We start from the raw sequence: 16,572 nt of genomic DNA on the forward strand, positions 1-16,572 counted from the left end.
CTCAGCAAGTCAGAACCCGATTGGTGACTGTCACTCAGAGGACCTTTTCATCAGCTTCCCCAAGATTGTGGAATGACTTGCCAAAAGATCTCCAACTGCTAAATGAGTTGTCAGAATTTAAAACAGAATTAAAGTCCCATCTCTTTGGCAGGCCTACGCAGTCAGCTTTAACTATGAACTTTAAAATCACATTATATGTTTCTTGTGTTTTAACTTTTGCCTCATGTATTTTAATATGTTAATGTTTTAATATATGCTTTTATTGTTATATTTATGGTTATATAAGGAATCCCACTGGAGCATTGCAGCACACCCAAATACCTGGGAGTCACTCTGGACCCTGCTCTGACCTACAAGAAGCACTGCCTGAACATCAAGCAAAAAGTGGGTGCTAGAAACAATATCATATGAAAGCTGACTGGCACAACCTGGGGATCACAACCAGACACAGTGAAGACATCTGCCCTTGCGCTATGCTACTCTGCTGCTGAGTATGCATGCCCGGTGTGGAACACATCTCACCACACTAAAACAGTGGATGTGGCTCTTAATGAGACATGCCGTATTATCATGGGGTGTCTGCACCCTACACCACTGGAGAAATTACACTGTCTAGCAGGTATCGCACCACCTGACATCTGCCGGGAAGTATCAGCCAATAGTGAAAGGACCAAGGCAGTAACATCTCCAGCCCATCCCTTGTTTGGGTATCAGCCAGCACGTCAATGACTTAAATCAAGAAATAGTTTTCTAAGATCTACAGAGACACTCACTGGAATACCCCAGCAAGCCAGAGTCCAAAAGTGGCAGGCTCAAACCCAGAACCTCAATCAATGGCTGATACCAAATGAGAGACTCCCCCCTTAAGAAATGGGAAATGTTTGTTTGTTTTTGTTAAAAATGTAATACAAATGTCTGGTTGCTGATGACACGATAAATAAATAAATAAATATGGTTATATTTTAACTATGCCTTCATATGTGCTTTTGTAGACATATCTGGCCAGTGCCATAGCCAGAAAAAAAAATTCGGGGAGGGAGGGGGTTTGAAAAAAAATAGTGGATCATGAATAGTAGTTCCATAAGACAAAATAATTTAAATAGTATGGTTCATTCTATATTTTATATAAACTTAATTAAATCAAATTAATGTTTTCTTCTCATAAACTTAACATGGTTAACCAGTTAAAATTCATGAGTAAACCAGTGTTTGTTTGTTTGTTTGTTTGTTTTTTTTAAAAAAACTCTAACCCCCTCCCCCTGGCTAGAGCCCTGTATTGACTACCTTTCTGTTGCCCCACCTTGAGTCAAAAGGAGAGATGGGTAATAAGTATATTATTATTATTATTATTATTATTATTATTATTATTATTATTTTCTTAGAGCATAATATTTAGGTTTTATTCCGATGATAGATATGCCTTTGGGTCACCAAAAGTTAAAAAAAAATGACTTAAAGACCCACAACAATAACTTGAGATTATAACTTTTTTGGATGACAACTTCCAGACTCCCTACTGAACTTGGAAAATTTAAAGATGGAACTACAACCCCCGAATCTGCACAAACCTTAGAGAAATACTTGTCAGGCTACAACTCTGAGAGAAGTAGTTCACACACATAACATTTCTAAATTCTGATACATAATTTGGTAAGCATATGGAGCATTATGATGAATTCATGGTACTGTATGTATGAGTTCACATTTTCTGTGTGTTCTTTTTATTTTCTTCTGAATTTGTTTTTAAAAGTTGACAAAACATTCAGACTTATTCTAGAGCTTCATGATTTCATCTGTTGTATGTAACTGCCAAATGCGTGGGGACCATATGTTAAGTCCACAGCTGAAGGCTAAATGCAAGAGGAAATTGCATCCACAAGAATTTGAAAGGAATTTCATCCCTTTCTGCTACTTTTACCATCATCTTCAGTTAATCCCATCTGTGATGTGTTTAGTAAATGCATATGACAGATGGCCTCCAACCACTTCTATTTGGGAACTACATACAATCAACTTGCTTGGGATAAATATTCATTATTTCCTTAGATTTAAGTGACTCCTTGTGCTGTGTATCATTTGCAAATCTAACTCAAAAAATCATTTTCCCCCAGGGGTATCCAGCATGGATACAGTGTTAGATACAGTGAAGGTCACCAGGCCCATAAACATTATCTATTGACAGGTTTTTACACTTTGTTTTAAATTGCATATCTTGTATGCCATGAGTTTATTTACAAGAGAACATTTAACTTTCATTATGTTGAATTGAATTTGGATTTGAAAATGCCATGATGATATTAAATAAGAATGTTACAGAATTTATCAGCCACTTTCTATTGAAATGTGCTTTTATTTAGTTGGAACACTGAGGAAAGGAATACAGAAACTGTTAACATAAGCGCACTAGTGGTTTTTTAAGGAGGAAGAACTTGTACTTTAAATGCTAATAGCTGGAATAGTGAGACATTTAAGATTTGTTTACACTTCCTCTAAAATGCCATTTGATATATTCAGTAATTAGAATGCACTTTAAGGAAAATGTATGATTTCAACTCCTCTGGAAATTGAAAAGCACCCTTTCCCTCATCACTATCAAAAGTAAATTGGAATGAATATTCAGTTTGATTCACACATATTTAGCTTCGCTACTAACCATTATGAAAATGCCATTAAGAACTATGCACCTCTAGCAATGATCAACAATTATGCTGTCTATTAAGAACATCTATATTAATGTGTCAAGGGAGATGTTTGTGGTGTTTCCTGGCAACTTGCTTTATTCTCTTACTATTTTCTCTCTTATTTTTTCTTTCATTATTGTCATCATCATATTATTATATTGAAGAGCCTGCTTTCACTCTTTGATGTTTCATTTTTTACTCACCTTTTTTCTTCTGTTTCTATCCTGCTTGCCCCCCCCCCCCCCCCCCAAGTCGCGGCCCATCGCGCATTCATTACATTTCTTATTTGTGACATCTGTATTCTGTACCATAATTGAAAAGAAGGGAACAAGTGGCTTTCTTAGGAAATTGTTGCTATGAGTCCTTGAGATAGTCAAGAATTCTAAGAAGACTCAGGCTGCATCTGTCCAAAGCTGTTCTCATACCAATATTCTGTGGATCAAGCTGTCATGTCATTTATGAAATACAATAAACTCCTCTTGGTTGTGTTTCCCTGTGAGAGACATACAAAGTCTGCCTGTTCATATAACAGTATCCAAAACTTTACACATTATTGAGCCAACCTCCTGACCATTGTACTGCCTTCAAACTCTTTCCATTTTTTTTCCTCAAGTGCCATTTTCAAATTACTATTTTTCAAGCTTCTTCCTCCTTATCCACCAAGCTAATTTACTTTCTTATCTTTCAAAGCTTTCTCTAGACATATTATTTTAGAACATTTTATGTGATAAAAGGGATCTTGAAGCACCTTTGAGACCAACAGAGCGAAAGAAGTCAGGAGCATAGGCTTTTGTAGACTTAAGTCATTGGATGTATCTGAGGAAGTAGACTTAAGGTTTTTTTGTAGCTTATGTTACTGACTTTTTTTCTCAGTTTAGTCAAAGAAGCTAAAAAATCTCTTTGCATACTGGCTCAAACTAATTAGGCCAGGGCATATGGGTGATTTAAAAGCCCCAAATAACCCATTTTTAAATTGTCACATTTCTTGGTATGGAAAGGTGTTTTTTATGAATATAGGAAAAGGTGAAATTGAGACAGTCATTTATTCATAGCTGGTGAAATATCCAGGAAACTTGAAGAGGTATAACTTCCAGGGAAGTAGGTTTGATGATTATGATGATGATGATTATACAAGTGTTCTTCGATTATCGCTAGTAATAATTCACAACTAATGACCACGTTGAATATTACTGATAGGACTTGTGCTCTAACAGAGTCAGTTCTGGGTGATATGCTGATACATGTTTGCCTGATAGTTTGGTTTGGGTCCAGGTTACCTACAGGATCACCTTTTCCCGTACAATCCATCCTGCACACTTAGGTCCTCTAGGGGTTGTCTATTGCATCCTTCCAGAACCCTACTGGCAACTGTCACCCAGAGAATCTTTTCATCAGCTGCCCAAAGACTGTGGAATGACCTACCAAAGGAGATTCGACAGCTAAATCAGCTGTTGGAATTTAAGACACAATTGAAAACTCATCTCTTTCAGCATCTTTACCAAGTTAAATTTTAAGTTGTGAATTTTTATCTGCATTTTATCAGTGGATTTTAACTTGTATTCTAACTCTGCGTATCTTGTTGTATGTCCTTTAATAGTGTTTTATCACTTGTATCCAGCCTTGAGTCACAGGGAGATACACTGATGATGATGATGATGATGATGATGATGATGATGATGATGATTGTCGGTTGGCCAGTGAATTGCCAGAAAGGAGGAAAAGGAACTTGGCTTTCTTTAAACAACTCTGAAATTTACTGATTTGCTGATTTTTTTTTTGATTGCTTAAAAGGAATGTTGACTTAGTTTGTTTATGGATTTCTTTCACATTCGTGTATTATTTTACTATTCTTAGTGCATTTTTCCTGTCTTCTAAGCCCGTCTTACTCTGTTTAAGCAATCTCCTTAACTTTTAGTTTGGACCAAGTTTGAATAAATCATAAGCAGGTTAAAGAATGAAATATAATAAACAAAATATTGTTAGTTCTTCCTGAGCTTGCTTGCAGCTGTACGAATTGCATTTTTACTAGCTGAGGAAGGAAATGGGCCATTTCTGGCATGCTTATAAAGAAAATGTTGAGTTTCAGTATATTACATGACTTCCGAATGGGTTCCAGAGTGTAATTACATGCAGTCCAAATAATCCTTAAAACATAGTGGCACTCGAGGGAACAGTTCTGTAGGGTGTGTTTTTACTCAGCAGGTAGGCCTGGGTTGTAATGACATTGTGGGTAGGTCTAACAACTGCTGCAAATGTTTGCTGAATAATTCCTCAACATCTTTCCACCATCCATCTGCCAACACTGACGGACATTTGTAATGTGGTTTAGGAAATGCCAATGCTGTGAATTTTGATTCAGAGTAGCCTGGGACTAGCTTTAATAGGGAAATGTTAGGATGTTTGAAGAAACTCATTAGATAAACAAAAAGAGTACAGTTCATAAGTTATGTTGGCACGGTAACCATGTGGTCTTCCCAATGAATTATATAAATTGTCTTCTTTGTGCAAGCAAATGATTGTTGAACCAGTAGCTCATCATTGTCAACATGTTTCATGAATGCTGACACTCTTAAATGTTGGAGCTTGGAATTTTGTAAAAAAAAATTACTTCCAGGATCCTTTAACCACTTTACTTAGGCTATGCTGGGTGGTGGATTACAGCAATGATAGTCCAAAGAATGAAGTTTTTTCAATGTGCTTTGAAATACAAGGTCAACTATATATTTGATGCTTTCTGGTAATCATTTTACACAACATCACAGCCAAATGATAAAATTCTTCATGGACTATACTTCTATCAACCTAAGATGAAGATGCTTTTTGGGCAGTAGTTCTTGAAAGTAAAGCAAAATAAAAAAGTCAAGATAAAAAATTAAAATAAACAAATAAAATTGATTTCATAACCATATGGAGAATTTCAACCCATCCACTCTACCAAACTATTTATTGATTTATTTACTGTATATATACCCCACCCTTCTCATCCCGCAATCCAGCAGCCAGAAGATCCATTTTCGCTCCAGGAAGATCCAGTCCATGGGGGGACTTTTGAGACTCATCTTTCTGTCATTTTAGGGCTATTGGAACAAAAAATGGTCACACTTGGAGGCCACGTGTACCACTGCTATCCCCCCCCCCCAAGTTTAAGAATGTTTGGATCATCCACTGATTTTTAGGAAATTCTTAAACTTGCTAAAAATAAAATCTCCTAAAACTCCCAAAAAGGTATGCCATGGAGGGATCTAATTGAGATTCAGTAGTACCTCTCCCTCTGGCTTTTGCTCACTAGAAAGCCTGGCCACTTGACTCAGCAGCACCTACACCATGGCTACACCTTATTATATATATATTATTCATATATATGCAATTTGTATGCATTATTTATTGTGTGTGTGTGAAACTTTTTGTATTTTGGGAGATAGGCTCAGACTTCTTGTGTGAGAGAAGGAGTGCACGCACACAGAAGCCAGAAGAAAAATACAAGAGTAAAAGAGGAACAACAGACAACTTACATGGTATTTTCAATATTTTTTTAAAAAGAATGGTTTTTGGAGAGGAAGGCTGCAGTGCTAGACTGGCGCAGGAGTACACAAGCCAGAGGACACACACACACACACAAGGAAGGTGCAGGGCAGAGTACACAGAGAAGCAAGAAGATAGGGATATGCAGGAACTGAATTCTCTCCACGGGGACTCAAGCAAGAAAGGCCATCCCCTCTTTTCAGTAAACTACCCCAATATTTAAGCAAACACTCCCCAAAAATGCCCTTTCACAGCCGCCCCCAAATGCATGCTCATCTTTACATTCTGAGGAAAACAGTAAGAAAAGAGGAATGAAAGATAATAAACTAAGTAAAATAAATGAAATTGCCAACACAAAAGATTGAGATAGAGTCCAAAAGCAAGTAAAGTGATCCTAAGAGCAACAAAGACATTGAGATAGAACATTGAACTAGCTACCACATGAGTGGCTTTTTTCTTCTGATTGGCTCAGGCAGGCAGTGACCACACAGCCTCACGGGGAGGCCCATGCATGTGTGGCTGCCTCTCCGCACTCTTCCAAAGGAAACCAGAAGCAGCTATTTTCAGCAATCATATGTTTTGTTGCCGCCGAAAAAAACATGGCTGCAGCAGCCATGCCTCTATGGGTGATCTGGCAGCCGAAAATGCCGAATCATCCAGAGCCTGTTTTGAAAAAGGGATATGTACACAGCTGTACTGGATACTTATGTCTACAGCTGTTAGATATATTCAGGCATGAGGTCAACAGGATTCCATCCTTGGAGGGTACTCTTTGCATTGCAAATAATAACTCTTTGACAAGAAGTGAAAGCAGAATGCTGAATCCATTCTGAGTTTTAATCCAGACTTTAGTGGATCTATCCAAGGTGGAATGCCTTTAATTCAGAATTTTGAATAGCAACTTTAAAGTTTTCATTAAACCCAGAACAGATTAATTGTCTCACTGATATTGGGGGCATTGCCAGCCACTGTAGAGGGAAATAAGGTAAAAGATTAGGTTGGAAACACATTTCTTTAAAAAAATTAAAATTTTATTGTGTAAAGGTGGTATACAAAATGCAAAAGAAAGAGGAAAAATTCAAATACACATAATAAATCTGCCCACCAAACCTACCCCTCCTTCTACCTGTGAACTACCATCCATGAATTCTGACACCTCTTATTGTGTACGTAATATCTCATTAAAAACTTATCCTTATCTTTATATTAATAAATTACCCTTGCAGCTGCTTTCTAAATATTCAAATTCAAGTCTCAATTTTCTAAAAAAAATCTTCATTATTTCCTCTCCAAATACCATTGGAGAGCTTGGTCATTTAAATATAGTTTAATAATTTTCCTCTCCAGTTCTTTATAGGTACCTCTTTTTCCTCCTTCTATGGTTTTGCTATTATTAATCTTGCAGCACCAAAACAGTATTGGTAAATTTCTACCTCTTCTTTACTAATTATTTCACAAAATAAAATTAAGAGACCAATTTCTGGGTTTTCCTTACCTTTTTAGTAATCATTTTATTTGTTTCTTTTTCCAGAGAGTTTGTACCAGCCTACAAGTCCACCAAGCAAGGAAGAAAGTACTGTTCTGCATTTTATATCTCTAACATTTCCCCAGGTGGGATTTAACTATTTTAGCTATCACCTTTTTCTATTTCTCTTCAGACTTATAAATGCATGAAGACCATTTGCACTAATTATTTTAGAACTAACATATATAAATGTATAAATTTGCTAATCTTTTGGCGATATTGGAGAGTGGCTTAGACTCCAAAATTTCTTCTGTAATGAAAAATAGATGGCGGATGACAAGGCTCGTTCAAACCGATATAAACCATTGGCAACATTGTCACATTCAGCAGATCCCTGAATCTAAACTTTTGCCTTTTTCTTTTTCTGTAAAGGATTTCTATAGTACAGCTTAACTGTCAAAGCAATACAGAAGGAAGCACTAGCCAGATCCTACAGCTATGTAGAGGTTTTGGGAACAGTTTGCTTTGTAAATCCATTTCTATACCCTCGATATACTGCTAACTTAATGGAATGGAATGTATAAATAAATCCAAAAATTGGACTGTAATTAATATAACATTTCTTAGAACAGCTGTTTCAACCAAAACTCAGGTTTTTCAAATTTTTTCCCAGTAAGTGGGCATACATTCTCAAGCATTTTCATCTTATATGATGTCTAATCTGTCTGTATATTTTTGAATACAATTTGATTTTTTCCTGATGTCAGTATTTAGCTTTTGCCTTTGGAAAGTTTTGACCTCCAAATCCATGGCCTCTTTGTTGAAAGAATTGTTCAGATCTTTCAACCATGTAGGTCAGAAGTTCCAAGGAGAAAGAAAACATACACAAATGGTGATTTTTTAAATTTAAAAAATCATGATATCTTTTCATCTTGCCTGCAAATTTCCATATGTGTTCATTTTGAATGGTGAATGAAGAAACATATTCAAGGGATGGTATTGTTTCTAAAATTTTATGACCATGTTATTGTCATTAAAAAGTAAATAAGTAGCATGTACTATATAGAATCATAGAATCATAGAGTTGGAAGAAACCCCATGGGCCATCCAGTCCAACCCCCTGATAAGAAGCAGGAAAATTGCATTCAAAGCAATACTCTATATGCTACTTGAGAAACTTAGATTTTTTTTAAACTACAGTCCCCATAATATTTTATCAGTATAGGCACTGAAAATGCTGTTTGGAAAACTTTTGGACATGCAATGCAAAGAAGTAACTTTCACAAGTCTTAATACTAATCAAAATAAAGATGGCTAAAAATTAGGTGCACACAAAAGGGATGCAGTGTGCTTCTCTACTATACAACTTCAATTCCTTCCTCCTTTTTCCTGTTTCATGCCCCAACAGTCAGTCAGCACTTTGCGACAAAGGAGCACATTTGGACCTCAGTTTCTTTCTTTCTCAATCTTTCCCTGTCAGTTTATTCCTCTCTCCTCCCTGCTTTCTTCCGTGCTGAGGTGAAGATTTGCTTAGAGTTCTGAGAGCTATGGAATTACTCTGTCTTCTGTGTAGTTGATGCTGGTTTGACTACATAAGTGAATGATGATGAATGTCTCTGCAACCTATTTTGTCTAGACATCTAAAAATTTAAGTTTTTCTGGGGCATGCTAATAGGAGATGGATTTATGACACAACTTAAAATATGAGGTGGGGGCATTGAAAAGATATACAGTATTTAATAACAAAGCAGCACTGAAATAGTATGTCTCCCTGTTAACAGCCAATTGTGCTATTATAATAAATAAGAAATTAGGGAGAAAGAAATAGCATGTGATTAGAGAACAAGGTTATTCTAAACATACTAGAATGGGCACTACAGGAACTAAGGTGTGTTTGCGAAATACTTGAGGTTTCTACTTTCTCTCCTACAATAAACAAACTAGGGTTACAAAAGCATAAGATGATATGAAGAGCTGTCTTGTTCAAACTAAGGTCCTACTTTCTCTGATTTCTGTTCACATAGTGTGCATTATGATCCCTAATAACTATTGATAGCCTAATCTTCTTATCATCTATATTTGCTCTATCCATTTTTTAAAAGATATTCAGGTTATTTGCCATAACTATATGCTGGGATAATAAATGCCTTGGCAAAGAAATATTGGAGAGACATTTAAGAAAAAAATATTGCACTTAAAATTAAAATCTAAACCTGAGTACTTTCTACTAGGAATTATAGACTTTGAGATAGATAAAAATAAAGAGAAACTTTTCAACTATTTAACAACTGAGGCTAGAATAGTATATGCCCAAAAATGGAGAACAAAAGATTTACCATCATTAGAACAACAAACGCTAAAAATAATAGACATAATGAAAACCCAATTAATGGGACAAGATTCGCGGGGGCGGGGGGAGGAATACAACAGATTGGGCAGTACTGATGAAATGTATGAAACAAGAATAAATGAAATGGACAGAAGGGATTAATTATTAGGGAAAAAATTGTTCTACAAAGGAGGGAAGTACGAAGAGGGATGGGCAGAAATATAATGACTTGGGAAAAGGACGATGAAAACGCCCATGGAGAAGATTGGAAGCCAATTCTTTTTGTTTTTGTTTTTGCTTTTTCTTCTCTCTGCCACCTGCCTTTTCAAAATCCTACCAGTTCTTCTCTTTTTTCTTTTTTCTTTCGTTTTTCCTTCCCTTCCCTAGATTGTTAGTGTACCTACCCCTTTCCCCTGTTTTTGTTTATTTATTTATTTACTTCATTTATATACCGCTTTTCTCAGCCCTTAGGCAACTCAAAGCGGTTAACAGCAGCAATTTCAATGCACACATTACAAAACCATTAGAACATTTAAAAACAATAGCATAACAACAATTAAACATCAATATGACAAATCATTCATGTCTCATCAATAGAATCAGAATCCAATCTCATCATCCGTTATTCCGTGTTCCTGTAATCAATTACACTGCCTAATCGAATGCCTGTTTGAACAACCAGGTCTTCACTTTCCTCCGAAATGCCAATAAGAAGGGGGCTGATCTGATATCTGCAGGAAGGGCATTCCACAGCTGAGGGGCCACCACTGAGAAGGCCCTGTCTCTCGTCCCCGCCAGATGTGCTTGTGATGCCGATGGGACTGAGAGCAAGGCCTCCCCAGATGATCTTAATGTTTTAAAATAATTATTAAAATGACTATTTTACTTCTTCAATAAAAATATTCATTAAAAAATAAGATATAACCAAAGAACACTGAACTAACCATTGTGTGAAAATACAGCCTGAAGAACATTCCTGTAAAATGTAAAGCAAAAATCAGAATTTTAATCCAACTAGTCTATCACAAAAAGGAAGAGGGATCAACCAAGGGCAAGATGGATGGATGGCATCCTTGAAGTGACTGGATTGACCTTGAAGGAACTGGAGGTGGTGACGGCTGACAGGGAGCTCTGTCATGGACTGGTCCATGAGGTCATAAAGAGTCAGAAATGATTGAACAAATGAACAACAAAGTATATCACTGACAGGAAAGGGGTGGTCAAATTACAGACCAAATGTCTCACACACCCCTTGGGACTCTCCAGAAGTTTCCAAAGACCGGGGACCTTAAAAAAGGGATTAGAAAAAAACTTTCAGGCTGATTTTTGGGCAATTGGAAAGTCCCAATCTGGCAAAACTCATCCCGAATACCCAGAAATCTGATTCCTCTAACTATGGCCCTCCAAGATCATTTATCCAGCCCCACCCTAAATTTTAGATTTAGGGTAATCCTAAGTCTGAAACAACTTGAAGGCACACAACAACAACAATCCTAATTAACCTAGCTCATTAGCCAAAAGCAGGCCCACACTTCCCATTGAATACTGGTAAGTTAATGTTGGTTAAAATTGTTCTTCATATAAGATATTGTATTTTTTTCCATTTTTTGCAACACAAATAACATATGTGCAGTGTGCATATGAATTCATTCATGTTTTTTCAAACTATAGTCCGCCCTCCCCAACAGTCTGAGGGATTGTGAACCAGCCTTCTGCTTAAAAAAATTAGAGGACCTCTCCTCTTCTCTAACCCATCTCAAAGTCTTCAAGCCTTCTCAAAATATATTTTTTAAAGAAATCAACCCCCAAAATGGCTAAAATTCCAGGTGAAAATAATGTTGCATCACCAAAATGTGTGTGTAGTCTGCCAGGTGGGCATAGGGAGAAAAATAGCATCCACTCCATTTGCAGTTGTCCACTCTGGCTCTCTTAACCTTACCAGATCCTGTACTATGCCTTTTTATTCGTCTTTGTTTCTGAAAACCCACTTCCTGGTGGACCCTCAAGAATGGTGCAACAGTGAGCATAGAAGGTGTAGTTGGAGTCAATAATTACTGAAAACAGAAGTGCTTTACAATTGACTTAGGGTTACTTCATATCCAACCGAGTGTTTACAATCAAGATCTTACACATTTCAAATAAAGACAGTTTTTTTTTATTTTAGAGTCATATCATTTTTTTTCAATTGAGATAAGAATGGAAAGGTATCAACATCATTTAAACTTCCTGTATTTAATGCCTGAATTTGAAATATTGGGAAATTGACATACTAATATTCTAGATAGGATGATAGATAAGCTACTTGAGCTTCCATATATATATTTCTTACTAAAACAGAGGTCAGAAACTTTTTGATGTAAGCATGTTCTTTTTTCAATATATAATCACAATTCAATGTCTAATTAGCAATTCATTCTTAAGGCAGAATCCTCGAGGGATGTCTGCAAGGTGTATTTGAGATTCATGGCATAAATTGCATCTCATCACAGCAACTAATCTAATTTTGAATGCAGAGCTGACATTTCTCTCTGGTACAACTAGAAATGGAGGGGCGGGAGAGAGAAAAAGGTTGCTAAATATCACTTCTGTGCCAAGGCTGTTGTATTTAAAATCTTTAAAAGCCCTCTTAAAAGTGTAGACATGTAGTCCCCCCCCCCCCCCCAATCTTCCACCCCTTTATGATTACAAGGGAAAGATGACAGATCTAAACTTTTCTTACAGCATGAGGTCTGCCTGAAATGCTAGGGAAAAGTGCTGTGGCATGATAAAGACCCTATGATTGATTGTGTCATGAGCATAAGTCAGTTCCAATGCTCCAATAAATCAGGCAGGCTCTGAGGTGCCACTGTATCACTGCTGCAGATAACATAGTTGATGTACTTAAGTATTTCACAAAGCAGAAGCAAGCAATTCTCTTCTTTCTCTCCTTCCCTATCCCCCACTTTCTCATGGGCAATTTGCAAAAGATCAGTTCACACAAGCACTGAGTGAATGTTTCTGCAGAATTCACTAGTATTGGTAGCCAGTAACCTACTTTCTGTGCATTTAGGGGGTTGGGGGAGAGATGTGACCTTTTGTTTTATTTCATGAGACTTAACAACTATGCTTCCCAGTCTCTACACATCTGACCAAAATCTCCATCCAGAGAAACCTGTTCAGCTTATTATTATTTTCATGCTCTACTTTATTGTATAAAGAGTATAATACTCTGAGAAACCTATACTCAGCGTGGCATTAAGAGTAGCGTGTATTAGCATTTTAATAGAATTTTCATTTCATGAAGTCATTCTTGTTTGGCTGAATTGTCAGCTTAACCTATTCAACCTGCACATGCTTTAGATCCCATGGAAAAAATAGGTTAAAGGCAGGCCTGTAGCCAGGATTTTGATTGGGGGGGGGGCTGAGTTTGTTTTGTGGGGGCTGAGTCTGAGTGAAAGAGGGTCTACCCTAGCAAACCTTTTGTATTGTTACCCCAATACCCCCATGCATATGGAATATATTGATTATAGTGATCATCATGATATTAATAAACATAGCAGTTTAAATAATGCACCAGTAAGGCCTTTTCACGAACCACCATGAGAATTTCGGGGGGGGGGGGGGCTGAAGCCCCTCAAGCCCCCCCTCCCCCCGGCTACATGCATGGTTACAGTGGAATCATAGTGTATTGTCATTATATCCCCTTTTTCAACTCTACTGTATGGGATCACACACCATATTGTTATGTTTGCTAGGGGGGGGGGGGGGGGAATCAAATTGTAATGGTTATAGCTCCAAAGACTGAAGATTATATGGGCTCAAGGATTCCAATAGCATCCTCAATTCAAATACTTCGTGCAGTATGCTGATTGTGACAGAAACTTGTCTAATAATTGTGCTTTCAATTGGTTGCTTCAGATAGATAACTCTGGTTTTGGATTTATTTGTTTGCTTGCTTTATATCATGACTTCCTCCATTACAGGATCCGGTGCAGATGAAAATAACATCCAGCCAAACCAATACAATATAATGTCAAAAGAGAATTGGAGCAAAAAGTGGAAAACTAAATTAAAGACCTCATCAGATGGGGTTTGGGAAGTATCCTCGCCAGTTCCCATTGCCCATCTCATGATGTTGCTGGACTACAACTGGACTGGAAGCATGATACGATGCTTCCCTCCCACATGGGAGTGTGCCCAATGAAGTCAGCATGGATCCTCGGCACTCATTTCATGGGGAAAGAATCACTGCGAGGAAGTGGGGTGATGGATTTTCCCTGCTGCCCCTCTGTTTGACAGCGAAGCAGAACATTTAAGCTAGGTGAAGCAGGATGACGTAGCCAGGTGAAGCAGGATGCACAGGATGGCGAAGCCAGGTGAAGTAGAACGCTTTGTCTGGCTTATGTGATAAGGTTGTTTAATAGTTTTAAAATATTTAAAACATAAGAAGAAAGGGAACAAAGTTCAAACCACTACTTAAAGACTCTTCTCCACAATATGCTAATTCTCAGATCCTGTCTGAAGGAAAGGTCCAACAGAAGCATCAGGATGTCTTTACAGTGTAGATGTATTCTTTGTTAGATGCAGTTTCACACCACTTTAACTGCTATAGCTGAATGCTGTGGAATAATGAGAGTTACAGTTTTACTCTGTCTTTAGCTTTTTCTGTGATGTAGTGCAGGTGGGTCTACACTGACTAATAAAGCGGGCCTTACTGGGACTCCATCAGCTGCTATGTGGTGCTGGAGACTCCTGGTGGCAGGTGTCTGCATAGTCAAAATTCAGGGGAAAGTCTGAATCCTGGTGCGGGATTTGGGCTTTCCCTGTATTTTCTTTTTAAAAAATCTGGGTTAAAGCCACATTAAGCAGGTAATTTGGATAAGCTTAATTGTAGCAACCTGTAGACTGATTCGCCCTCATATCAACCGAAATGGTCAGTGTAGATGTGCCCTTAGTGTCCTTCAAGCAAAAGAGCTCTGTCAGGTGAATAATTCAACAATGTCAAACAGTATAAATTAATATTGCAATTTCAAGAAGAATATATTCAAAGAATTGCATATATCTAGAGTCCCAGGTTAATACATGTAGCTGTCTAATGACAAGTAGAATCTCAAGATCTGAAGATCATTATTTTTCATAAAATAGGGGGAAATGCATCTACTGAATTCAAGTCTGTTATGCACCTGTTTCAGGCTGGGAATGTTGCCAGAAAAATGGGTGGTAGCACATATGCCCATAAAATTGCTGGAGTGGATCTGTCTTAGCTATGGTAGATTGAATTCTCCATGCATTTGAGACATTCTGAGTTGGAGACATTGGATTGTATCCAAATCTGTAAGGATGTTCTTTTCTAGAGGGAGGAGGGGACTGTGATGAATTTAAGGTTCCCATTTACTGCAACATGAAGATGAACTTTCTGTAGAAAATAGAGAAAGCAGTGGTAGGACCGATGCGCTGATGCATAAGAAGGGAACTCTTGCTATAGCATTGCCACCCACAGTTTGTTCATATCTGTGTCCATGTGTGTACACATGGAGAGAAAATTCTAGCAGATATCTGTGAAATTGTTTATTATGTTTCATACATCAGCTGCCATTTGAAAATAGTTGAAATGTTAATAATAAATATAAAATTCAGCTTATATAATTGCAGGCTTTTTAGTCTATACTATAAATAGTCTCCCAAGAAAAAGGCCCTCTAATGGGATGTTCTTCTTGCTCAAGGGCCTTTTACACACCTAAGGCCAGGAAGAACATAAAGGAGTAACAGTTGTAAAATATAAATTATATACAAGTATATCTTATAGATGTGGGCTTCAAGCCAATTAATATTAATATGTTCAAAGGTTTTTTTTTAATATACTGGAAAATCAAACTTTTGCTAAATTTAGAAACTTAAGATTATATCTAATGTATGTCAAAATGCAGGGATTAAAAACTGATAACATTTTGAGGAACCTTCAAAATAATGATAATAATACAGGTTATTCAGTTTACTTGAAGAGATGCTTAGTGATGCTAGAATGAAATAAGAAAATGTGGTTTGCTTTGATTACAGTTAATTATATTGTACAATTGCAAAATTTGCTCATAAATATTAATTTAAAGGAGCTGCCACAAATATTAATGACTGAAAATGCCAATAATTGGTCTTGGGTTTAGAAATACATTGATTACAGATAAAATATGTTAGCAGACTTCAAAATAAAAAAATATGTATAATAATTTCCATGAGAAATTGCAAGGAAAGCAAGTGATTCAGGTAGGCAACCAATAAAAAGATAGCAAAATTGAAGTTGTCAAAGTAGAAATGCTCAATCTGTTGCTGTCCAACCATTATGATGGATGGGGCTGCTAGAAACGGTATTCAAGGTTAAAATTAAGTAACTCACTCTCAGTGTGTAAGTCCAACCTAGGAGCCCCTGGTGGCACAGTGGGTCAAACCCCTGTGCCAGCAGGACTGAAGACTGACAGGTTGTAGGTTCGAACCTGAGGAGAGTGTGGATCAGCTCCCTCTATCAGCTCCAGTTCTTCATGTGGAGACATGAGAGAACCCTCCCACAAGGATGGTAACACATCAAAACATCCGGCGTCCCC

The sequence above is a fragment of the Anolis sagrei genome, chromosome 5 (assembly GCF_037176765.1).
Source record: "Anolis sagrei isolate rAnoSag1 chromosome 5, rAnoSag1.mat, whole genome shotgun sequence".
In the NCBI taxonomy this organism is placed as follows: Eukaryota; Metazoa; Chordata; class Lepidosauria; order Squamata; family Dactyloidae; genus Anolis; species Anolis sagrei.